The 26,494-nt window shown below is 45.2% G+C and overlaps 1 long non-coding RNA gene across 1 annotated transcript; it reads left to right on the top strand.

The window, feature by feature from the left end:
• Positions 1–15,926: 15,926 nt before the first annotated feature.
• LOC141358794 (uncharacterized) lies at positions 15,927–24,296 on the top strand. The gene is made up of 2 exons (XR_012365215.1): positions 15,927–16,538; positions 24,077–24,296. It is a non-coding gene; the product is annotated as an uncharacterized lncRNA (long non-coding RNA).
• Positions 24,297–26,494: the final 2,198 nt, after the last annotated feature.

The following is a 26,494-nucleotide window of genomic DNA, read 5'->3' as shown; positions in this document are numbered from 1 at the left end:
TGCAAATTCACATAATAATGTTGTTTTTAGCAATGTAATAGGGGCTCATTAAAAAATATATATAATAAAATAATAAAAATAATGTAAGCAAAATGTTTGTGAATGACAGCATCTGTCATTTTTCACTTTCATTGTAGAAAAAAGACATTGAGAAAAGAAAGAAAAGTCATGAAGATTTGGAACAGCATTAGGTTCAGTATAATAACAGATTTTGTTGTTGCCTACAGTCCATGTGTTTGTTGTAGTGCTAGTCGCGTCATTGTTTACTTTGGGGTTTGTACCTTTTGGATATCGTTAACATGTACTAATACACACTTACAAATGGTAAATGGTAAATGGACTGCATTTATATAGCGCTTTCATAGACCAATGGCCATCCAAAGCGCTTTACATATTGCCTCACATTCACCCATTCACGCACACATTCATACACCGACGGCGGTGTCAGCCATGCAAGGCGCCATCCAGCTCATCGGGAGCAGCTGGGGTTAGGTGTCTTGCTCAAGGACACCTCGACACTTGGTCAGGTAGAGCCGGGGATTGAACCACCAACCTTCCGATTTGTAACCACTCGACCACTTACACATCAAAGGAAACGTGAATCGGACAATAGGTGTTCTTTAATCAAGCAGGGACCTTATTTCCTATTCTCTTAATATTTGTGGCACCTGTAGTTATGGCATCTTATACATTACGATGTTACAGTTTTTAAAGGTCACTTTCTTCCAATTTTTCAAACTTTAGCTAGTGTGTAATATTGCTGTTAGAGCATAAATAATACCTGCAAAATGATAAGCTCAAAGTTCACTGCCAGACGACATATTTTCTTTTCCCCTTTCAAAGCCTATACAGCATACGGACGGTTTGGACTACAGCCCTCTACTTCCTGATTGAATGACGTCAATAAAAGATTTTTTTGACTAAACTCCGCCCACAGGAATACGTCAGTCGCCAGCTATGGCTCAAATGGCTCTGCTACGCTAAGTTGCTGTCGAGTCACACAACACTAAACAAACTACACAATCAGAACTCGTTACGCATTTCTGAAGGAGGGACTTCATAGAACAGGGACTTTTTTACACGTGAAACATGAACACATGTTATATTGCGAACTGTAAACACAATAAAATCTTCAAAAACACAGAAAGAAACGAGACCTTTAAAGCAATCATGCTAATTATTGATCCAAGTCTGAGTTTATAGATCCCTCAGCATTTTACTAACAAAAAATGCTTTAGCTTAACAATTTGCCCCATGCTGCCAACAGAAACCTTGTAAAATTTATTGGTATTTTCAAAAAGTGTGATGGTGCATAAAACAAAGCTTTAATGCTTTGGGTTCATCCCAATAAACCCTTTTCTGTGCTTTGTTTAGCTAAAGGTTAATAGCTTTCCTTATAGATCGCTTGCTTGCTTCGTGAGACAAAGAGAAATACATAGCATATCAAATTTTGTGGATTAAGCAAGTTAAGCATTTAGCATAAGTAGTATTTTTAAGATAATGCTCCTGAAACACTAAAATGCATGGTTTGATGTATGTTTCGCAAAATGCAGTGTCTTGTTATAAGTGTCAGTTACATTATGACATTATGATTTTACCACAGACAAACAATTACCAGCCTAAGTGAGTTATCTGAAGCTATGAAATCATAGCGTTCCTTCCTGGGGGGATATGGTAAGGGAAACCTTCAATGTTTTACACTGGCCATCTGCCAAAATGCTGCGTCGCCGGATCACTTTTCTGAGGTAGCAGTAGGGTAAGAATTGGTCTGTGCTGTCATTCAGCAATCATTTTATGACATAAACATTATGCAGCTGTATCCTATATACAAACAATAAAATAAAATTATTGATATGAAATTTGTTATAAAGTGTTACAGTACTTTTCCTACTTTTGCAAACACACACGTTCGTTTTAGGAGATTTTGTGGGTAATACAAGCCAAGGATTTCAAGAATCATATTACAGTCAAAAGAAGCCACATGAGGTATACGGTGTGAATACAGTCACAGCTGTAAAACTAAAAATAGTCAATGGTTTATTAAATTTAGGCCACAATATAATAAAAACATAAAAAACAATTTCATTTCTCATTTGTTTCTTATTATAATTTTATGTGTATTAAGCTTCCTTTTATTAGAAGACCTAATTTCATATTATTTCTACATATAAACAGCAACAAAAACAACCACCAGCCATGGATGATGTACCTGTGCTTTATCATGAATAATCCATGGTTAACGAACAATAACTATTCAGGACTATTAATTTATTTAGTCAACAAAAAGAAGAAAAATGAGCTGAAAATCATCTAACCTTACACGGCTGTATCCCTGTTTAAAAAAATAAACCCGAGTCAGGCATGATCATTTCCTATGCGTCTAATCCAACCCAAGACCTCTGGAGCAATGCCTCAATGCCAAACATTTAGACAACTTTTACATAATTTAAATAGGTCACTAACACTGGCCACATAATAAGTCGAAGGGAGATGTGGTTCTTTCAGTCCCGCCACAAAAGTGTCCTGGCTCTTTATTCTGGTCTGAAACCTGATCAGATAGAGGACAGAAGACTCATACAATCAAGGATGGCACTAATAACTGCACCTCTGAAGACAGTAACTCACAGGTAATGACGGGAGAATGGTACACTCTAAAAAAATGGTGCTATAGAGCCCTAAAAGTGGTTCACTGGCTCGTAATCATAGGGGAACTACCTTAAGTGCAATATAGCACCTATATGTAGAACCATAAATGGTGCTATAGCACGACTTGTGTAGGGCCCCATGATTTTCGTGATGCAAAAAACGTGCACGGAATCCATACTCTAAAAATGGCTGGGTTATTTTTAAACCGTGTTGGATAAATATTGGACAGAACACACAGCTGCATTAAAGTTGACCCAATGCTGGGTTGTTTTAACCCAACTGCTGGGTTATTATAAACCATGGTTGCATAACAACAACCCAACATTGGGTTGTTTTTAACCCAGCATGGGGTAATTTTTAACCCAAAAATTGTTCTGTCCAATATTTACCCATTATGGGTTAAAAATAACCCAGTCATTTTTAGAGTGCAAACATTAAAATGGAATTTACTGTACAACATGGAATGTCACAGAATTTGGCATTTTTAAAACCCATTATAACTCATTTGAAAAAGCTATTTTTTGACATGGTTTCATCAAATCCCGGGACACAGCAGACAAAAGGTACAGTATACAGGGGTGCAACCTCATCAGGGTTGGAAAAGACATAAGGACTAAATATTTATAGTGCATTAACTATACAATCTAATGTTTCACTATGATTTAAAAAAAGTATTAGTAAATGCTAAAATTAATAAGATTTACAATTAATAAATAATTAATAAAAATATTCAAATGATAATTATTTATTAATTGTAAATCTTATTAATTTAGCATTTACTAATACTTATATTAAAGGTGCTCTAAGCGAATTCACGCGTTTTAGACCATAAAACATTTTTTGTTACATACAGCAAACATCTCCTCACTATCTGCTTGCTGCCTGTCTGCTGATCAAACTGTAAAAAAACACGATCTCTGTAGACAGCTCAGGCCCCATAAACTGCAATAAAAACAAAGTGGCCAAACCTACAAACAGAAACCATAACAAAGTGTTCCAGCCAATAAACGACACAAAAGGGAGGGGGAGGAGTTAGCTACGCTCTGTTTGTTTTAAAACAGTTCAAACATCAACAAAAAGTGACGTCTCACATATTCACGTAGACCGCCTTTAATTTACTTACTTAAAGGCGGGTTGCATGATTTTTGAAAAACACTTTGGAAAAGGGAGTCGGGCCGAGTTCCAAAACACACTTGTAACCAATCAGCAGTAAGGGTCATGTCTACTAACCGGCATCGTTGCGTAGGTTGCGTATGTGGGGCTGGTCTGATAAAAAAAGGTCCAGATTCTATTGGGGTAGGGGCGTGTTTTGTTTAGGTGATTTCAAATGTCAACATTGGCTTTCAGAGATCATGCACCTTAAAGGCACCCGCCTTTAATTCTAATTAGCTCTGTTGTTTGTGTTTCAATGGCTTAAAATCACTTGCGGTGCTTAAATACCTTTACAAACATTTCGTTTTTGTGAGCATGTGCACAGCAATGTGACGTGGGCACATAACCTCGATTGATAAAATAATAGAAGTTAAGTATGTGCGCTCAATCTACACAGACTGCTTAAACTTCGGCAGCAAATAAGGTGACTTTAAATTGTTAAACATAACCCGCTGAACTGGTTAGGGATTTGATATTGTTACCACAATAGCTGGACATGATTTTCATAATTTCATTCACTGCAACCCTGTCGCAGAACCCCCTCACCCCCCATTTTCAACAACTTATCGGACATAGATGAATCACAAGAATGACATATTTTGGATCCAAAATGGCAAATTTTGCTGTATATGTTCCTCAGACAGCAGAACTCACCTCAAAATCATGTACAGGAACATCGGCACAGGCAGTCAACACCCGTTTAATTTGTATTTTTGCTAATGTTAAATCATAGATAGTTGGCAGACAATTTCATAACTAATATATTTACATTTATTACAGATGGCTGAAAAGTAAAACCAGACAAGTAGTCTTATGATTAAAAGTTTTTAAAAAACTAAGCATTTAGTGTCTAGTTATATGGTTGTAGTACACTGTGGTTACCGTGACAGCCAAAATACTATGGAAGGTTTTGTCTGCCAATATTTTTCGTCCACGTACGTCATCAAGGTTTATCATTTTAGGTTCTATTACAAAAAGCAACCGTTACATTTCAATGTAAGAATGCCATAATGTAATTGTGTCTGCTCTATAGTAAAAGTGAACCACGCACCAATTCAGGACATAAGAACCTGGAAACCAGGTTAGGATGAGAGGTCTAAAGTGTAAACTTCATAAACATGTTGTGTAAAGACTACCCTGCCATATCACACACATCTTGCATAGATACACCCGACAAGAGGGCCCAAAATGAAGCCATACTCCTGGTTGAATGTGCCCTAACTAGCAGAGGTGAAGACATACCTCACACCTCACAAGCTATTGAAATAGCCTCTGATATCCATTTACTAATGGATTGTCTTGTGAATAGAACATCTTGCAGCTTGAACATATATGGGTTAAGGCCTCCGGTTGCCATTTTTCCACATCGGAAGTTTTCAAAACCATTACCCACAGGTAATGACAGAGGAGTTGAGCTAGTTTACTACGAAAAACTGTTATCAAATCATTGCAGTGGGCGTTTACTTCCAAGTCTTTACTGCGATCTGCCCCTCAAAACAGAGCATTTCAAAATAGAGAGATAGATTAAATTGGTAAACATATTAGCTGCAAAATTAGCTTCGGACAGCAGCCAGGAACTGTACCCCCAAAAATATAGATATTATGAGGATGATGTTTGCGGTGTTTTGCGAGGAGACAGATAAAAGATGGATCAGGAGGTTTCACACTACATCCGATGGGAGTTCAATACTTACTGTGATTGGGCGGTTAAGTCCCCACTAACAATGAGGTGGATGTTTGGTTATTTAACATTGGGAGGGCTTTTGTGGCGCATGACAGCAGTTTGCTACTCACAGCGATTGGACAGGTAAGCCACCATTGATGTAGACACAAAGAAGTTTTAGCCATTACTGATTAGGAGGGCTCTCGTTGTGTCAGGACTAATTTGAAATGTTAATGAAACAAAAACGTGTGACTGGTTTAGACTGGGTCTAAAGGGTCTTTTCTCTTTGGGTAAAGAAGCCTGGAATTTAACGGTGTCCAGATTGATTCCTAGGAATTCAATGGACGTGTCTGGGCTGCTGGTTTATTCCTGGGCGATTGGAATACCTAGCTCTGAAAAAACTTTTTTGGATTGTAATGAGATGTGCTGCTAGGATGGCATCAGAGTACTATTTTTCGTGCCATCGGACCCCAAATAAATGCCACCATTCTGGGTGGATTGGCATTACTTTGTCGACTAATGCCGACTTTGGCGAGCCAAGCACCATGATAAAATCAAATTGATTGGTCAATGTCGAGGTTTTGAAGAGAAAATTCCTCTAGTGGGATGAGGCTGTTTATGCTTGCAAATAAAGAATTATGTGGGGCTGAAATGTCAATTAAGCGTTTTTTTTTACCAGAGAATTTCCTTGTAGCCACGCCAATATGACTGATGTGAAAGTGTTCGAAAAGAGGGATATCGAAAGGTCCGATCATGAAACCTGAATTCACTTCCTTATTGTCCACTATGTTGGGTCTGTTAGAGCGGATTAGAGATTGTCACAAATCATATTTTGTGAGGGGTTACTTTCGAGATCTGTTTCAAAACAATGCTTGAGGCCAGACAGCAAATATTTTGTGAAATCAGTGTGCTGAGACAATTCTGATGACAAACATAAAATATTCACTGGAGTCAACAAGTAATTTTAAGAATTTTTATTAGTATGTTTCTTTACAAGGCATGAGCACCTCCACAATAATTGCAGAAACCGACTGTTTTGTCTTGAGCAGCCACCTGTATTAAAATGCAGACTTTCTTTATTGAGGAAAAGGCAGAAGCTCTTTTGGAGGAGTCGAAATTTGTAGTAGCTGGCCGTGGAACATAACTTGTAGATTTTTCTTGGTTTGGAACTGGAATTTGATGAATTGATTGATTTACTTGGGGGCAAGATGTGGTGGAATGGGTGAGTGACCTACAAACTGCACAGGAAATATTTTAAACGCCCAGGAGGTTTTGTTGTGGAGATCCGTGTCCAACGCATCCCAATATGTGCACTGGTTCCACTGGGCGATTCGGACGGTACATTTTGCTGCAAATAGGCTTCTTTGGTAAGTGTAAATATGTGATCCCCATAGGATAAAGCGAGTTCTGCCACTATAGCAAGATTGTCATTGAGCTCGCGTCTTCTATGGGGGAAAAAAGTGCAGATGATCTCTGTATATCTGGCGAATACGATGCAAAATTCTGAAAAAGAAAGGATTCGGGATGATGTGGATTTTTGGGGTAACTGAGAAGTCACCCCAATCGATCTGGTGATTGGAATCGGATGGGGGAAGCAGGAAAAGTTGAGTTGATGGGTTGAAATTCGCACCTGTATTGAATCTGCGCTCTGAAGTTGCTGGCAACAAGGGGCGGTTCCGAAGCAATTTGGAGCGATGGAGTTTGGACCATTCAAGTTGTAGGGGCATCCAAGTTGCTGTAAACACAGAAAATTGTGATTTTGCCTGAGAAAACATGTTTTGAGGAGACAATCCGGGGCCAACGTTGAAAACTTTGATAACCTTACGTTTGTTATGGCCGCTAGAGTTTTGGAAATGACAAGGAAGGAGATTGACCGGGCCTGCGCTGCTAGCAGAGGCATCCTGACGCAAGCGTCTGCTGTAAGCCACAACTGGGGAAAAGGGTTAGAGGTAGCCGGATGGGAAGGACAAGGGAAAAGTTGTCTGGGCCAGCAACTCTAGCGGAGGCAGCCTCATTTCAGAAGCCAAGGGCCACAAATGATGGAGAGAATTTCGGAAAGTAAATACAGGTTGCGCCTTCCCTGCTAGCGCAGGCAGCTTCACGCTAGGGAAAAAGAAGATCACTTGTAGAGGTGGATAAATCAGAATGGGGAACAGTGCTGAATAAACCAATAAAGTGATGCTTAGCAGGAGACAGAGAAGGTGAGCGAAGGCCGGAGGAATCTGGGGCCTGTCCCAGGCACGCTGAAGGCGCACTGTCCCTACCTGACGATCGGCAGTGGTCCGGCCTTGTTGTGGAGGAACACTGGATTTGGGAAGTATGTGGTTTTTTTACCTTTGTTGGTTTTGTTTGTCGCTTTTTAGGAGACTTTAGAGGGAGATGAGGGTTTAAAGGGGGCGCAAGTTGATTGCAGGTTGGTGTATAATTGGTACAATTCGGCTTTATTTATAGTGTAAGGTTGCAGATTGCAGGAATGGTTCACTGAGCCAAGGAGTTGAAGAATTGTGAGTACGAGAAAGAAGGTGTGCATCTCATCGGTGGAGGTGAGTGCTGGATTTGGTAAAAAAAATCCTGAGAATAAGGAGATTCGTCTTTAAACGAGAAGAGTCTAATCTCCAACATATCGGTTGTTGTGAAGACTGTAGAGCAGGGGTGTCCAATCCTGCTCCTGGCGATCGACTATCCTGCAGAGTTCAGGTCCAACTCTAGTCAAACACCACTGCCTTCAATTTTCAAGTAATCTTGAAGTCCTTGATTAGCTGCTTCAGGTGTGTTTGATTTGGATTGGAGCTGAACTTTGCAGGACAGTCGATCGCCAGGAGCAGGATTGGACACCCCTACTGTAGAGGATCCTTAGGTGAGTTTGACTGTGTATAGACTTGCCTTCATGCTGATTGGGTAGATATGTTGATTGCTGATTGTAGACAGCTGGTTGAGATGATGTTATACGTAGCTTATTTGACTTGTCCCGAACTACATTAATAAAACATAAGCCATCCTCAAAACCAGGGTACAAAATAGCCTATTACTTATTGCTTTTTTATTGTTTTTGTATGTAAAAACCATGCAACTCGAGTCTCCAGCAGCCATTTCACCCTGTAAGCCCAAGACAGCTTGCCCACTGAAGCTAAGTATGGAGTCTGGTCAGTACTTGGATGGGAGACCTCTTGGGAAAACCAGGTTGCTGCTGGTAGAGGTGTTAGTGAGACCAGCAGGGGATGCTCACCCTGTGGTCAGTGTGGGTCCTAACACCCCAGTAAAGCGACGAGGACACTACACTGTCAAAAAGCACCGTCATTCGGATGAGACATTAAACCGAGGTCCTGACTCTCTGTGGTCGTTAAAAATTCCAGGATGTCATTTGAAAAAGAGTAGGGGTATGCCCCGGCATCCTGGCCAAACTTGCCCATTAGCCTACTAATCATTCTCTCATAAATCAATTGGCTATATCACTCTGTCTCCTCTCCACTAATAAGCTGGTGTGTGGTGGGCGTTCTGGCACAATATGGCTGCCATCGCATCACCCAGGTTGATGCTGCACATTGGTGGTAGTTGAGAAGAATTCCCCCTTTCATATATAAAGCGCTTTGAGTGCCTGCAGAAAAGCGCTATTTTAATGTAACAAATTATTATTATTATTATTATTATTATTATTATTATTATTAAACATCATAAGTAGACCTCAAAAAACTTTTAAGTTTTCAACTCATTCTGTAGCAGCACAATGGCAAAGGGGTTTACTGTACCCAACATAATTTTTTTAATTCAACAATTTGAAAAAATCTAGAACTTAAAATGTTAAGTTTGTTAAAACATTAGTTTAAGGATTCCGGCTGCGCCCTGTGCAAGTGTTTTCCCCTCACTGTGCTGCGCTCCCGAATCACCGCTTTCCATATCACACTTCCTGTGCTCCCCCACCAAAAAAGCAGCAGAGCTGTGAACCCAAACGGCATCAAAATGATCAGCTCAAGCCGGCTCAGCCCCAGTGTGCTCAGACAGACAAATTCCGTTCACCAGGAGCTCACATGTTCATGGCATGCCCCTCACTCTACCCATGCTCACAGTTCTGTCTCCCAGATGCTCTCAAAAAACACGGCTTTTCCAAGCTTCTGCCGCTCGTGGAATCAGTGGCTGCCCACCTCTGCCCTTTATCGGCCAGCTGCTGGAGATCAAAGCTTAATCACCCGTCTAAGCCCTGCCTTCTCACAATCCTATTCCGCCGATGGACATGTTGCTTCTGCCCTTTACACAATGGCAGTGCTGTAAGTTTACCACCTTGATATGGGTGAGTCGGGCCCCGATCCTGTGTCATTTAAGGATCTGCACAGCGCAATGGACCTGGCTCTACGCGCTACCATGGTTGCCACCCAGGCAGTGGGCCATGCCATGCTATGGGGAGTCTCGTTGTGCTGGAACGGCACTTATGGCTGAAACTGACGAAAATCTAGGGCATTGATCGCATAGCTCTCCTCGATTCCCCTGTCTCACCGTCTGCCATAAAGTGCAGTGACTTCCTCCGATGTATTTGAAAAACTTCCGGTTTGAGTGAACGCTGTGCACACATGTTTGCCGCTGCTCTCCGGTTTTATATTTATATTATTTTACACATTTAAATATCCACTCCAGTTTTATATTTTATATATTTAAGTACTTGCTTTATTTAAATATAAATTCGTGCTTATCTAATTTTATTTATTTGTCGAGTTGAGTTTTTACCTTTGAGAAAACAGACAGACCCAGCGTTTTCAAGGCTAACATCACAGCATTTCTGATGCACTGCGGATCGGCAGTTTGGACTTTTTCAGTTTGGCTTTACCGCTTGGATAAATATCACGGCAAGATCTGATATACTGCGGTTCTCCAGTTTTTGGACCTCAATGCTATCGGTGCCGGTTTCAGGAACTACGCATGGATTAATATTGTCATCTGTATGAGTGGATTATCATCGCATTTTGCTACGCGGTGGAGCTGTAAACTGTAAAGATTCCCGGTACTCTCTTCTAAATATTTTATGGACTATGAAAGGATTGACATCATTGACCATTTCTTAGACTTGACCTGGACTCAGCACTCGGTGAGTGTTTTCATTTGCGGGATAACATTATTATGAACGTGTCGTCGTTCGTCTGCTGGACTTTATTGACTGTGTGTAGGGTGTTCCTCATTTTGAGCAGTGTACGTAACCCCCTTGATATGTCTTTACCATCGGCTTGTAGCGGTGTGTCAATCAACTACACTGTACAAGAACTCAAGCGTCTGAACTGTTGTCTTGAGTCTCATTTGCTACCAAGCACGTACCTCCGATGCATGGAATTGGGTATCCTTCGCCGTTCGAGATATGTTCACCGTGGTCCCCGGTCAAGTTTCTCAGTTTCTACAGTAAATCCTGGGTCGATACCTGTTATATGTTCCACAAAGCGTTATGCCCCGCGTCAGAAACAATCATATGGTGGTGTATATCCGGCTTCTCTACGCTGTATATCAAGGACCTCCATAAATGTCACCTCTTCACGGGGAAAAAACACAACGACACTCAAAATGGCTTTGATAAATGCCAGATCTGTTACAAACAAAACTTTCTTATTGAATGACTTTTTCTCATCAAATAATATGGACTTTTTGTTCATTACTGAAACATGGCTTACACCAGATGACCGTAGTTCTTTATCTGAACTCTGCCCCTTGAACTGTAAATATCTCAGTTGCCCTAGGACTTTTAGTCGGGGTGGCGGTGTTGCTGTGATTTTTAAGAACTCTTTCCCATGCAGGCCTATGTCTATTGATGCTTATTCTAGCTTCGAGGCCTTGGTTTGTAAAGTTGATCTACCGACTCCTTTGATTTGTGCACTGATTTACAGAGCGCCAAAATCCAATAAGGATTTCTTAACTGAGTTCTCTGACTTTTTATCTAATTTGGTAACTAAGGCTGATGACCTTCTTATTCTAGGAGATTTTAATGTACATGTCTGCTGCCCACAAAAGCCATTGGTAAGAGAGTTTACTCAACTTTTGGATTCTTTTAATTTGACACAAGTTATTTCTGGCCCAACACATTTGCAGGGCCATACACTTGACCTAATCATGACCTCCGGTTTCCCAATAAAAAACATTGATATTCATGATGTCGGTCTGTCTGATCATCTGCCTATAATTTTTGAGTGTTCTATTTCTGTTTCAAAAACTGAAAGCAAACCCTCTACTTATCTGGCCAGGGTAATATACTCCTCTACTGCCACTCAGTTCATAAATGCTAGTACTAAACTTCATGCAGGTATTTTGTCACAGAATCCTACTGTTGACGATTTGGTTGCTCCTCTCAAAGTCAGGAAGTCAAAACCAAAAAAACAGCCTTGGCTAAATAGTGAAGTCCGCGCTCTAAGAAAGGAATGTAGAAGAGCAGAAAGAAAATGGAGAAAGGACAAATTACAAATCTCTTATCAACTACTGCAAAGTTCTCTGGTTAAATTTCAAGAGGCAGTTGCCTTGCAAAGGTCTAAATATTTCTCAGATTTAATTTCTCAAAATGCTCATTCTCCAAAACATTTGTTTTCTACTATAAATTCTGTATTAAATCCCCCTACTGAGATTGGTGTCGATAAGAGCCAAGATTTGTGTGAGAAGTTTTGCAGCTTCTTCATAAATAAAGTAATCTGCATTAAATCTAAGTTTGGAATAATTTCTTCCCAAAAAAATTGGTGTTTATCTCCAAATCCAGCAAAATTTTCATCTTTTAACCACATTTCGCTTCCAGATTTGTTAAATATTGTGTCCAGTCTAAGATCGACCACTTGCTCTCTTGACATTATTCCAACTACATTACTGAAGGAAGTGTTGAACTCAGTTGCACCAACTATTAATTCTATCATTAACAGTTCCTTACAGTCAGGTTCTGTTCCATCTTGCTTTAAACATGCAGTGATTAATCCGCTGCTTAAAAGGGGAAATTTGGATCCATTTGACCTAAACAACTATAGACCTATTTCGAAATTGCCATTCCTATCCAAAGTATTGGAGAAAGTTGTTTTAAGTCAATTAACCCCATATCTAATCGAGAATAATATACTAGATCCTTTTCAGTCTGGGTTTAGATCTAAACATAGCACCGAGTCTGCCTTGGTCAGAGTGGTCAATGATTTGTTGCTATTTGTTGATTCTGGAAATTGTGCTGTTTTATTACTACTGGATTTGAGCGCAGCATTCGACACAGTGGATCATTGTATTCTTTTTAACCGGTTACAAACTGAGATTGGTATCTGTGACTCAGCCTTGGATTGGTTTAAGTCATATCTCAATGATAGGACCTTCTCAGTTGAAATTGGTCAGTTTAATTCATCACCTGCTTTTGTTACGTGTGGGGTGCCACAGGGTTCCATCTTAGGCCCGATTTTATTTTCTATATATATGCTTCCCTACATTTTTGAATTTCACAAGGTTCCATACCACATCTATGCGGATGATACCCAGCTGTACATGTCAATAAAACCTGGAGCAACACCTTTTTCAGACATGCTGGCCTGTTTAAATGACATCAAAAGTTGGATGGGTGAAAACTTTCTTCAATTGAATGAAAATAAAACTGAAGTAATTCTCTTCGGTCCCCCACATTTGGTGCATGGTCTGACTCCAGGATTAGGTCCTTTACAAGCTAATATCCGCACTTGTGTAAAAAACCTGGGTGTTGTTGTTGACTCAGAGCTAAAATTTGATAAGCAAATAAACTCTGTTGTTAGTGCTAGCTTCTTCCAGCTTAGGTGTTTACGGAAATTAAAATCCTTTTTATCCTTTGGTGACTTAGAGACACTTATTCATGCCTTCATCTCAACGAGGCTTGATTATTGTAATGCATTATATGCTGGTATAAACCAGTATTCCCTAGCCCGTCTGCAGCTAGTCCAGAATGCTGCAGCCCGCTTCTTGACGGGAAAGAAAAAACGTGAGCACATCACCCCTATTTTGTCAAATTTACACTGGTTACCTGTCAAGTTCAGAATTGATTTTAAGATCTTGGTTTTTGTATATAAAGCCTTGCATGGACTGGCTCCCGCCTATATTTCAGATCTTATTTGTCCATACACTACCCAAAGAACCCTCAGATCATCTTCAGATAAGTTACTAGCAGTTCCATCATCACGTTTAAAATCCAAAGGTGACAGAGCTTTTAGTGTTTTCGCCCCTAAGCTGTGGAATTTGCTACCTCGGTCAATCAGGTTTTCACCTTCCTTATCTTCATTTAAGTCAGTTCTGAAAACACATCTTTTCTCTCAGGCCTACTCGTAACTTGTAGATCTTAAGCTCTTTTAGGTTTTAATTTTTTTTTTTGTGATTATATGGCTATGATGTTGCTGTACATGATAACAAATTTTTGTATGACTGTTCCTATGTATTTTATTGTGAAGCACTTTGGTCAGCAGAAATGCTGTTTTACAGGTGCTATATAAATAAAGTGACCTTGACCTTGACCTTGACCTAAAGGGGTTCACTCAGCGCTTCACCGAGGCACAGAAGTAATCACAGGCAATGCCCCGTCTTAAACGTCACGCACTTTGGCGTTCGACCCGGACTTATATTGGACTTAGTCCCCACCCCTTTTCGCGCGCTCGCAAAATGCGATTTGTCTGTAATTTTTACAGACGTTAACCAATAAACTTTAGTCACGGCGTAAACAGGAGTTTCCCTGTTTCTGACGCAATGCTCATTCCCGCAATGCTCATTATTTCAGAGAACCAGGGTTATGCGAGTAACCTTATGGTTTTCAATTTCACATTTAAAAGTAGAGATTTCAAGCATTATGTAGACATTTATCTTTTGTTTGCCTGACAGGTATTCGCTAAGTTATATATAACTTTATGGCGCGTTTCTGAAATGAATTCAACTAATGGAGAGAGAACAGAAGACGCATTATGTTTATTTTCTTTAATTTTGCGAAAAGCACAACATTTTGTTTTTATTGGGAGTGGGCCCAATAAAACTAGACACTTACTTTTTGAATGATGTATAAATCATATTTGTATGTCCAAAACCAGTAATTTTAGTCCCCCAAAAAAAGTTTGAAGAGTGCTAACGCTTTAATACTTGACTGACAGGACAGCTGATTCAGTTGTTGCCAAGCAACATAAAAAACTGCAGCGCACTGCTCTTTTCTAAAGTCAATCAAAAAAGGCAGTGCAGTGCACCTTGCATTTTTAACGGTTCTGTCTGATCAGGCCTGAGGCTGGAATTAAGCAGATTTGAATCGAAAGTATTTGAAGAACGTATAATACATGCTGAGAGCATTTGGTTAATATTATTATCCCATTTTTAATGGGAGTGGCATTTAAAGGGGACATTCCATGAAAATCAGACTTTTCCCATGTTTAAGTGCTATAATCAGGTCCCCAGTGCTTCTACCAACCCAGAAAACATGAAAAATAGCAACCCTGTAACTTTGTTTTGGTAAGGCTCTCTCTGCAAGCATGTGAATAAATAGGTCATGCGGATTTCGCTCCCCGCATGACGTAGCTAAGTGATCTTATTATAATGATACCGCCCCTTCAACTGCGCTATCCAACCATGAACGGCCTCACGAGTGCGATAGACAGAGAGAAAGAATGACTGACAGCACGACGCGTTTGTATTCCATCAAACACAAACAGGAGCCGACAATCTTATAACTTGTAGTTTTAATAATCTTTCTAAAGATTGAATTAACGTTCTTAAGGATTAACGTTACCTTAGTGCAAGAGAGAGAGAGAGAGCGAGTGAGCGAACAAACGAGAGAGAGAGAGCAACGCGACGGTTCGCTTTCAAGTAAGTTATGTTGTTTAATATGTTTCTCTGAAGTTTATATAAATGAACACGAGGATTAATGCACTGCACGAGACAGAGTGAGTGAACAACTCGTATTCACTATCATACACAATAAGTAAATATGTTTTTTAATGTTTCTCTGAAGTTTCAAATGAATGAGGAGTTACAAAATAGATGAGAGACTGACAGAAACGCGAATGTGTTCAATATGTGTAAGTTACACAATAAACTTAAACATGTCATTTGATCTGTTTCTCTAAAGTTTAAGCATTAAACGTGTTGTTTTATTACAGATCATTTAAATGTGCTCGTGTGGTTTGGTCAAAAAGTAAACTTCTGAGTGTTTGTGGAAGTGTAAATTATTGTAACATGCTGAAAATCATTGTGCTTGTTTAAAAGCAGCATGAGAGCTAAAAGTCTTTATTTTTATTCTCCCATCTGCTGATAAACATGTATTTAGTATGCATAAAACAGATAATTGACTTTTCAAACATGTTCAAATATATAATGCTTAACATTGCTCCCTAACTTCTTTCGTGAGAGAATCTCCCTCGATGCTCTGTGTACAGCGCCAGCGCTTGAGACTCCGCCCACCTGAGCAGCTCGTTTGGATTTAAAGGGATACACACAAAAACGGTGCATTTTTTCTCAGCCCCATAAAGTGCCTATTTTAACATCCGGTAGCGTCGCGGACGCTGTAATCAGCCGAATTACATACAGCTGGGGGTTATTAAGAGGAGCGCCGGGTGATTGGACGAGGACAACACTCAGGAGAGTATTTTAGAGCAGTTTGAACCACAGTTTGGGTGCTTATTATCCCTGTTGTGGGTGTGTATCGTAGCGCTGAGTTGGGCTCACCGGGTACGCTATTCTGGATTGCTGTATTGCTCTCTCTCTCGTTTGGATTATAGACTTACATTGAGGAAGATACCGAAGACCTTATAGGTAGAAGAATTAAACGAATACTGACCTTGGATGAAAGAAACGAAGGAAGGAAAGACGCACCATTGTGAGTATACGTCTGAGAGAAAGTAGTGTTGGTGGCTGGAAAACGCCCTGTCTGTGCATCTGGAATTATTACAGCGTGAAGGCAACCTAGGACGAAGAAAGTACAGCAGTCGTGAGTAACGGAACCTTCTTATGGAAGTGTTGTGCATGTATTTGACCTGTATGTCTCTTTGAGTGTTTCGAAAAGAGAGTGGGCGGCCCTACTCCTGAGCCAGCGCGGTGGGTGAGCCGAAGGGTCTTTGTGTTGAAACAGCTCCAGTGACGAAAACAAACACTAGGCCGTGTTACCATCTCCATGTTCTCGTCCAGAGCGAAGGAAAGGAAGACGGGCGTCTATTGTGTGCACTGAGTGGTGGGTGAGTCTTGGATGTAGAAATATTCACTTGAAGTGGTGCTGTGTAATGCTGTGTATTGCAGTGGGATTGCTGTGGTCTTGTCTGACGTACCCCCGCCTCCAGTCACTCGCTCTTGAGACGACGAAGAGGAAAAACGGTCCTAGAGTAAGACCTGTACATGATTATGCTGTGAGTGTGTTTCAGTCTTAAAATCAGAGAGTGGCATCTCGAAGTAATTTCCCAGCCAAACGCTTGGCGGACTTGAGTTTAGGAGTGGCGGTGAAGAACTGTGCTATTGACGGTGTGTGAGTATTACCTATAATATTGCTACCTTACCTGTGTCTTTTTATCATCACAGAGCTTGAGGCGAAGGAGATCCGCCGCCCCGAGGTCTCGACGAAAGGGCGCCCCGGTCCAGTTTTCGATCGACCAACGGGTCTCGAGGAAAGGGCAGCGCTCGACCCGGTGTGCCGGCGTGACGTTCTCGCCCCTCTGTAGGCCAACGAGCTCGCCGAGAGGGTTTTGGCCCCCGGCGCCACCTAGGAAACCACTGTCCAGTTGACGCATCGCGTAGCCAGCCATCGTAAGTCCGCCACCCTGTTAAGTAAAACATAACCTGTTAAAACTGCCAAATCAACAGGGAAGAGGAGTGTGTTGTGAGAGCTGTGCAGAGAGCCATACCGACCTCGAAGCGGTAGTCAGCAGACATCTGTGGAGAGAGAGAGAGACAGCGTGAACACTGAGATACCGAACTGTGAAGAGAGCCATACCTACCCAAAGCTGTAGTCAGCGCAGAGGTGAGAGAACCATTGGAAACCGATTCATTGTGCCTTTGTGTCCCAGCAGTCATCTGTGGAGAGAGAGAGAGAGCCAGCGTGAACGCTGAGATACAGAACTGTGAAGAGAGCCATACCTACCCAAAGCTGTAGTCAGCGCAGAGGTGAGAGAACCATTGGAAACCGATTCATTGTGCCTTTGTGTCCCAGCAGTCATCTGTGGAGAGAGAGAGAGAGCCAGCGTGAACGCTGAGATACCGAACTGTGAAGAGAGTCATACCTACCCAAAGCTGTAGTCAGCGCAGAGGTGAGAGAACCATTGGAAACCGATTCATTGTGCCTTTGTGTCCCAGCAGTCATCTGTGGAGAGAGAGCCAGCGTGAACGCTGAGATACCGAACTGTGAAGGGAGCCATACCTACCCAAAGCTGTAGTCAGCGCAGAGGTGAGAGAACCATTGGAAACCGATTCATTGTGCCTTTGTGTCCCAGCAGTCATCTGTGGAGAGAGAGAGAGAGCCAGCGTGAACGCTGAGATACCGAACTGTGAAGAGAGTCATACCTACCCAAAGCTGTAGTCAGCGCAGAGGTGAGAGAACCATTGGAAACCGATTCATTGTGCCTTTGTGTCCCAGCAGTCATCTGTGGAGAGAGAGCCAGCGTGAACGCTGAGATACCGAACTGGGAAGGAAACCCATACTTACCAAAAGCCGTAGTCGGTGAAGAGGCGAGAGAACCCTTTGAGGTTGATCCATCGTGTCCTCGTGTCCCGGCTGTAGTCTGTGGAGAAAGAGAGAACAGGGAAGGAGAGTGAGTCGACCAGCGAGGAGCTGTGTGAGATAGGCGGTGAACCGCCTCGAGCTAGCTACAGGTACACGGATAAGAACAAGTCTATACCAACACTGATTTTGATTTATTCTGCCTCCAGGAAGGAAGAGGAGCGCGCCACGGGCAGAGGGAACCAGAGGCGGGAGCCCGTTCCCCGACGCAACCCCCACCCCCTGTCACACACTTGCTCGTGGCCCCCCCTGGAGGGCAGAGCCAGACATTAGTTTTAATTCCCCTTTCCCCAATCCCCAGTACATTTTAAATATTTAAATAAATAAAGAATATTTTTTATACTTACCTGTTCCTCGTTGTTGTTTGGTCATTGGGTTGGTTTTGGGGACCTCCTCGAGGTGGAAATTGAGAAGGGGCGTGGCTTAACCACTAGCAGCCAGCCCCTGGCTTGTGACAGATTTTGGCGTAGTCGGCAGGGTTCCACCTCGAGTTGAGTAACCAGACTAGCCCAATGACCGACAACGCGGGGCCCGCAGCCCAACCCCGTGCGGTGCCTGTCTTTATGGGCAGCCCTTGGGTCCAAAAGTATGGAGGGACAGAGTCGGGAGTACGGCTAACGGAATGGAAGGCCCAGTTAGAGTATCTAGCCGACCTACAAGGCCTTAGTGTAGCCCAGCGGCTCCAGTTCGTGCTGAACTCCCTAGAGGGAGAAGCGCGGCGAGAAGTACAGGCCGCCCCTGAAGCTGTCCGAACCAATGCCCAAACTATATTCCAGTTTCTCACCGAGCAATACGGTGACCACACCCCCGTAGCCGTCCTCCGTTCCCAATTTTTTAATATTAAACAAGGCCCCCGACAACCCATTAGAGCGTTTGCCCTGAGACTGCGTGAGCAGTTCACCCGGCTACAGACCCGCCGCGATCATGGGCTGGGCGACGGAGAGACTTTGTTGCGCGACCAATTCCTTCTGGGGATGAAAGAGGGCCCCGTGAGACAGAGTCTGAGGGTCCAGTTTCGGAGAGACCCCGACCTCACATTTGAAGATCTAAGGAAGGAGGCGCTAGCTCTGGAGGGCGATGAGGTTGAAGTGAGTGAGACCCCAGTATGCGCGGCTGTAAATGAGAGCGTGCCAACACAACCAGAACGCACGGATTGGAAGCAGGCTCTGAAAGCAGAACTTTTGAAGGATGTCCAGGAGCAGATGTCAGATTTATCTAAAACTCTGTTGGGAGAGCTGCGCCAAGGTAGGGCGCGGGAGGAACCAAGGCCGGCACCCCGAGAGCGAGTATACTCGGAGAGGAGCCGAGAGCCACCTGGACGCCCAAACCGCTATATTCGGCCCCGTTTCGAATGGGATGAGCAGGGACGGCCGATCTGCAACCGGTGTGGTGAGCCAGGACATTATAGCCGTCAGTGTGGGCCCCGCAGGGCATCTGAGGGGGGTTTTTAGGACGACCGGCCACAGTGGGTCGTGTGGCCGGGACCCCTCGAGAAGACCCGGGAAGAAGGGACAGCTCTAGGCAACAGATGGTCGGGCATAGCCCGGTGGCAGAAGTAAAAGTGTGTGGCAAATGGATTCAGTGCCTGGTAGACACGGGCTCACAGGTAACGATGTTCGCAGAAAGCCTCTCCAAGGAGATATTCGGACAGGGCGGAACACAAGGAACGGAGGCCCCCTGGCTGACGTTGAAGGGCGCTAACGGCCAAGAAATCCCCTACATTGGCTATCGCCTGACGGATCTTGAAGTGCATGGGGTAGTCGTCCCCCAAAAAGGTGTGATCATTGTTGAAGATAGGTGTTTGGGCGCCCACCGAGCCCTATTGGGCATGAATGTCCTCTCCGAATGCTGGGAGGAGATATTCCAGGCTAGGCCTGGTCCGAGGATCTCACCTACTGAGAGACCCAAGTGGGAGCGGGTAGTGGCCGACTGCCGTCGGGTCCAAATGAACCAGGTTCGTAGAGATCGGGAGGAAGTGGGAAGAGTAATGTGTCGTTTTGCTTTGTCTATTCCCCCTAGGAGTGAGGCTATCGTATGGGCAAGAGTGCCCCTTCGGGAAGCGAGCCCAGAAGAGTGGGTGTTGGTAGAGCCACATACGGATTGCCCACAAGTGGAGGTAGCACGGGGACTAGCGGCGGTCTACCGGGGGAGAATCCCGGTAAGGGTACGAAACGAGCACCCCTATGCAGTACAGTTATACCGGCATCAACGACTGGCTCGGCTGACGATGGTCACACCCCACCAGGTGAGGGAAGAGAGGGACGTCAGTTTTCGTCAGGTGTGCCCCACTGTGATCGAGGTGGCCCTGACCCAAATGGATACCCCGGCGAGTAACCAGGGGAGAGGTGTGCCAAAACACCTAGCGGGTGAGTCACTGCAAGGGGATGACCTGGGACAGGTACAGACACAGAAACTGCAGGCACTCCTTCGGAAGTGGCAACATGTGTTTGCGAGGCACGACGAAGACTACGGGTGCACCAGGGTGGTGGAACACCACATCCCCACTGGGGACGCAGGGCCAAGTAGGGAGAGATATCGACCGATCCCACCTACCTTGTATGCGGAAGTACGTACACTCCTGCAGGGCATGTTGGGCCGGGGCATTGTCCGAGAGAGTAGTAGTCCCTGGGCGGCCCCCATCGTGCTCGTACAAAAGAAGACGGGAGCTTGGAGGTTCTGTGTGGACTATCGCAAGCTGAACCTGGTAACTAAGAAAGACGCCTTCCCCTTACCACGAATCGAAGACTCCCTTGCTAACCTCACGCAGTCGGCCTGGTATTCCACCTTAGATCTGGCCAGTGGATATTGGCAGGTGCAAGTAGCCGAGGCAGACCGGGAGAAGACCGCCTTCACGACCCCGTTCGGACTGTTTGAATGGGACCGGATGCCTTTCGGGCTCTGCAACGCTCCGGCCACCTTCCAACGCTTGATGCAACGCTGTCTTGGAGGTCAGTTGATGGAGTCAGTGTTGGTATATTTGGATGATGTGATTGTGTATTCCCCAGATTTCGATTCCCACCTCCGGCACCTAGAGGAAGTCTTCCGAGCCATGGAAAGGTACGGGCTGAAGCTGCAGCCGGACAAATGCCACCTGCTGCGGCGGGAAGTGAAGTTCCTGGGCCATGTGGTCAGCGCAGCGGGGGTGGCCGTGGACCCCGAGAAAGTCTCTGCAGTGAAGGATTGGGACGCGCCTAAGACTGTGAGGCAAGTACGATCCTTTCTGGGGTTCGTGGGATATTATAGGCGATTTATTAAGGATTTCGCGAAGATTGCCAAGCCCCTTAACCAGTTGCTGGTTGGCACGGGACGAAGCCGGGGCCGTGGATCGCCCTCTATTAACTGGGACAATGATTGTGAGATGGCTTTTCAGAGGCTGAAGCAGGAGTTGTTACAGGCCCCCATCTTGGCGTATGCTGACTTTTCTGAACCTTTTGTCTTATATACAGACGCGAGCAACCTGGGATTGGGGGCAGTATTGGCCCAACGGCAAGAGGGGACGGAGCGGGTGATCGCTTATGCGAGCCGGAGTCTCCACCCGGCAGAGAGGAACGACGCAAATTACAGCTCCTTCAAGCTGGAACTGCTGGCCCTGAAGTGGGCCTTGAGCGAAAAGTTCAAGGACTACCTTTGGGGAGCTAAGGTAACAGTCATCACCGATAACAACCCTCTAGTACATTTACAGACGGCGAAGCTGGGGGCCGTGGAGCAGCGATGGGTGGCTCAGCTGGCCAACTTCGATTACAAGCTGCAGTATCGGCCTGGACGAGAGCATACGACCGCGGACGTCCTCTCCAGACTGCCAGAGGGAAAGAGCCCCAGACACCAGGGGTATCGAAGGGAGGATAGCCGTGAGGAGGGCTACATGATAGGGGCCGTGGAGGCGCCAGGAGGCCAGCAGGAAGCTGTCCCAGGGAACTGGGGGTGGGACCCCCGCCGTTGGATAGAGAGGCAGGCCCAGGACCGGGACGTGTGTCAGGTGAAGACGTGGGTAGAGCAGGGCCGACGGCCCACGCCGGCGGAAAGGCTAGCCCAGACAGAGACTGGGAAGAAGTTATTGGGACAGTGGGAGAAGCTGGAGCTACAGGAGGGGGTGCTCTGCCGGAAGACCCACGATCCGAAAGTGGGCGAGGAAGTGTGCCAGATCGTGGTGCCGGCCAACCAGGTAAACGCATTGGTCTCAGCCTATCATGACCAGTTGGGACACCAGGGACAGGAGAGGACCGTATCCCTACTGCGTAGATTCTTCTACTGGCCGGGATTGGAGGCGTCTGTGCATAACTCAATTCAAGCTTGCCCCCGGTGCATGCTGTTTAAATCTAGACGGGAGGCCCGAGCACCGATGGTACCCATCCACGCGAAAGCCCCCCTCCACATAATGGCAATGGACTTCCTGACGCTGGGCCGTCCTCAGGACCGTTATCAAAATATTCTGGTAATCACTGACTTATTTACCAAATACGCCTGGGCAGTCCCGACGCTTGATCAGACAGCCAACACCACCGCCACAGCTCTATGGCGAAATGTGTTCCAGACATTTGGATGTCCCGAGTTTCTGCACTCCGACCAGGGGGCAAATTTTGAATCCAAGGTAATCCGTGAGTTATGCCAGTTGTATGGATGTACCAAAACCCACACCACGTCGTACCATCCCCAGGGGAACGGAAGCTGTGAGAGGTTCAATCAGACCCTACTGGGGCTACTGGGGACCTTAGATCAACGACAGCAGAGCGATTGGGTGAGTGCTTTACCAAACCTTCTGCAAGCATATAACAACAGTGTTCATAGCACGACGGGGTATGCCCCTACTTACCTGATGTTCGGCAGGCACGTACGGATGCCCACTGACCTGGTCCTGGGAGTAGCAGCAGACCGGGAAGAAGTGAGTGTGACGGAGTGGGTGGGGCGCCATCACCAGCGCTTACACTTTGCGTACGAACAAGTTTCTAGGAAGATACAGACGGCAGGAGAAAGGAACAAGCGTTTGTATGATCGGACTGCTCGAGATGCCCCCCTGTTACCAGGTGAGAGGGTCCTAGCGAGGGATAACCGGCGGCAAGGAAAGGGGAAGTTAACAACCAGAGGTAGTACCCGAGCCAGTCGAACCCGAGTCACCCGTGAGACGCTCCCAACGGGAGAGCCGAGGACGCCCCCCTGCCCGGTACGGTGAGTGGACAACGCCGAGGCATTCTAGGGACTAGAATGCATTGGCGGGGGAGGATGTCACAGGAGTGACAATCTTTTAGGCGGAACCAAAAATTGGGCAAGTTTGGTTCCGCCCGGATGTTTCCGCCCGGACCGGTAAGAGAAAACACCGGACATCCGGTAGCGTCGCGAACGCTGTAATCAGCCGAATTACATACAGCTGGGAGTTATTAAGGGGAGCGCCGGGTGATTGGACGAGGACAACACTCAGGAGAGTATTTTAGAGCAGTTTGAACCACAGTTTGGGTGCTTATTATCCCTGTTGTTGGTGTGTATCGTAGCGCTGAGTTGGGCTCACCGGGTACGCTATTCTGGATTGCTGTATTGCTCTCTCTCTCGTTTGGATTATAGACTTACATTGAGGAAGATACCGAAGACCTTATAGGTAGAAGAATTAAACGAATACTGACCTTGGATGAAAGAAACGAAGGAGGGAAAGACGCACCATTGTGAGTATACGTCTGTGGAAAAGTGGTGTTGGTGGCTGGAAAACGCCCTGTCTGTGCATCTGGAATTATTACAGCGTGAAGGCAACCTAGGACGAAGAAAGTACAGCAGTTGTGAGTAACGGAACCTTCTTATGGAAGTGTTGTGCATGTATTTGACCTGTATATCTCTTTGAGTGTTTCCAAAAGAGAGTGGGCGGCCCTACCCCTGAGCCAGCGCGGTGGGTGAGCCGAAGGGTCTTTGTGTGAAACAGCTCCAGTGACGAAAACAAACACTAGGCCGAGTTACCATCTCCATATTTCCGTCCAGAGCGAAGTAAAGGAAGACGGGCGTCTATTGTGTGCACTGAGTGGTGGGTGAGTCTTGGATGTAGAAATTTTCACTTGAAGTGGTGCTGTGTAATGCTGTGTATTGCAGTGGGATTGCTGTTGTCTTGTCTGACGTACCCCCGCCTCCAGTCACTCGCTTCTGAGACGACGAAGAGGAAAAACGGTCCTAGAGTAAGACCTGTACATGATTATGCTGTGAGTGTGTTTCAGTCTTAAAATCACGGAGTGGCATCTCGAAGTATTTTCCCAGCCAAACGCTCGGCGGACTTGAGTTTAGGAGTGGCGGTGAAGAACTGTGCTATTGACGGTGTGTGAGTATTACCTATAATATTGCTACCTTACCTGTGTCTTTTTATCATCACAGAGCTTGAGGCGAAGGAGATCCGCCGCCCCGAGGTCTCGACGAAAGGGCGCCCCGGTCCAGTTTTCGATCGACCAACGGGTCTCGAGGAAAGGGCAGCGCTCGACCCGGTGTGCCGGCGTGACGTTCTCGCCCCTCTGTAGGCCAACGAGCTCGCCGAGAGGGTTTTGGCCCCCGGCGCCACCTAGGAAACCACTGTCCAGTTGACGCATCGCGTAGCCAGCCATCGTAAGTCCGCCACCCTGTTAAGTAAAACATAACCTGTTAAAACTGCCAAATCAACAGGGAAGAGGAGTGTGTTGTGAGAGCTGTGCAGAGAGCCATACCTACCTCGAAGCGGTAGTCAGCAGACATCTGTGGAGAGAGAGAGAGACAGCGTGAACGCTGAGATACCGAACTGTGAAGAGAGCCATACCTACCCAAAGCTGTAGTCAGCGCAGAGGTGAGAGAACCATTGGAAACCGATTCATTGTGCCTTTGTGTCCCAGCAGTCATCTGTGGAGAGAGAGAGAGAGCCAGCGTGAACGCTGAGATACCGAACTGTGAAGAGAGCCATACCTACCCAAAGCTGTAGTCAGCGCAGAGGTGAGAGAACCATTGGAAACCGATTCATTGTGCCTTTGTGTCCCAGCAGTCATCTGTGGAGAGAGAGCCAGCGTGAACGCTGAGATACCGAACTGTGAAGAGAGCCATACCTACCCAAAGCTGTAGTCAGCGCAGAGGTGAGAGAACCATTGGAAACCGATTCATTGTGCCTTTGTGTCCCAGCAGTCATCTGTGGAGAGAGAGAGAGCCAGCGTGAACGCTGAGATACCGAACTGTGAAGAGAGTCATACCTACCCAAAGCTGTAGTCAGCGCAGAGGTGAGAGAACCATTGGAAACCGATTCATTGTGCCTTTGTGTCCCAGCAGTCATCTGTGGAGAGAGAGCCAGCGTGAACGCTGAGATACCGAACTGTGAAGAGAGCCATACCTACCCAAAGCTGTAGTCAGCGCAGAGGTGAGAGAACCATTGGAAACCGATTCATTGTGCCTTTGTGTCCCAGCAGTCATCTGTGGAGAGAGAGAGAGAGCCAGCGTGAACGCTGAGATACCGAACTGTGAAGAGAGTCATACCTACCCAAAGCTGTAGTCAACGCAGAGGTGAGAGAACCATTGGAAACCGATTCATTGTGCCTTTGTGTCCCAGCAGTCATCTGTGGAGAGAGAGCCAGCGTGAACGCTGAGATACCGAACTGGGAAGGAAACCCATACTTACCAAAAGCCGTAGTCGGTGAAGAGGTGAGAGAACACTTTGAGGTCGATCCATCGTGTCCTCGTGTCCCGGCTGTAGTCTGGGGAGAAAGAGAGAACAGGGAAGGAGAGTGAGTCGACCAGCGAGGAGCTGTGTGAGATAGGCGGTGAACCGCCTCTTTCTATCTACAGGTACACGGATTAGAATAAGTATATACCAACTCTGATTTTGATTTATTCTGCCTCCAGGAAGGAAGAGGAGCGCGCCACGGGCAGAGGGAACCAGAGGCGGGAGCCCGTTCCCCGACGCAACCCCCACCCCCTGTCACACACTTGCTCGTGGCCCCCCCTGGAGGGCAGAGCCGGACATTAGTTTTAATTCCCCTTTCCCCAATCCCCAGTACATTTTAAATATTTAAATAAATAAAGAATATTTTTTATACTTACCTGTTCCTCATTGTTGTTTGGTCATTGGGTTGGTTTTGGGGACCTCCTCGAGGTGGAAATTGAGAAGGGGCGTGGCTTAACCACTAGCAGCCAGCCCCTGGCTTGTGACATTTACATTTATGCATTAGGCATAATCCAAAACTGCCTCACAAGGTATGTTTACATGCAACCAAATAATTCATTTGTAATCGTATTAATGGCTCAATCGTATTGAAAGGCCTTCATGTAAACATCTTAATCAATGCGATTGAGGACGATCGGATGCATATTTGAATCATATTGAAGGGGGTGGTGTACTCTGATCTGAAACTTTAATCATATTACATTTAGTC

This window comes from Misgurnus anguillicaudatus, chromosome 22 (assembly GCF_027580225.2).
Source record: "Misgurnus anguillicaudatus chromosome 22, ASM2758022v2, whole genome shotgun sequence".
Taxonomy (NCBI): domain Eukaryota; kingdom Metazoa; phylum Chordata; class Actinopteri; order Cypriniformes; family Cobitidae; genus Misgurnus; species Misgurnus anguillicaudatus.
The sequence above is the reverse complement of the archived record's forward strand: the minus strand, read 5'-3'. Positions and strand labels throughout refer to the sequence as shown.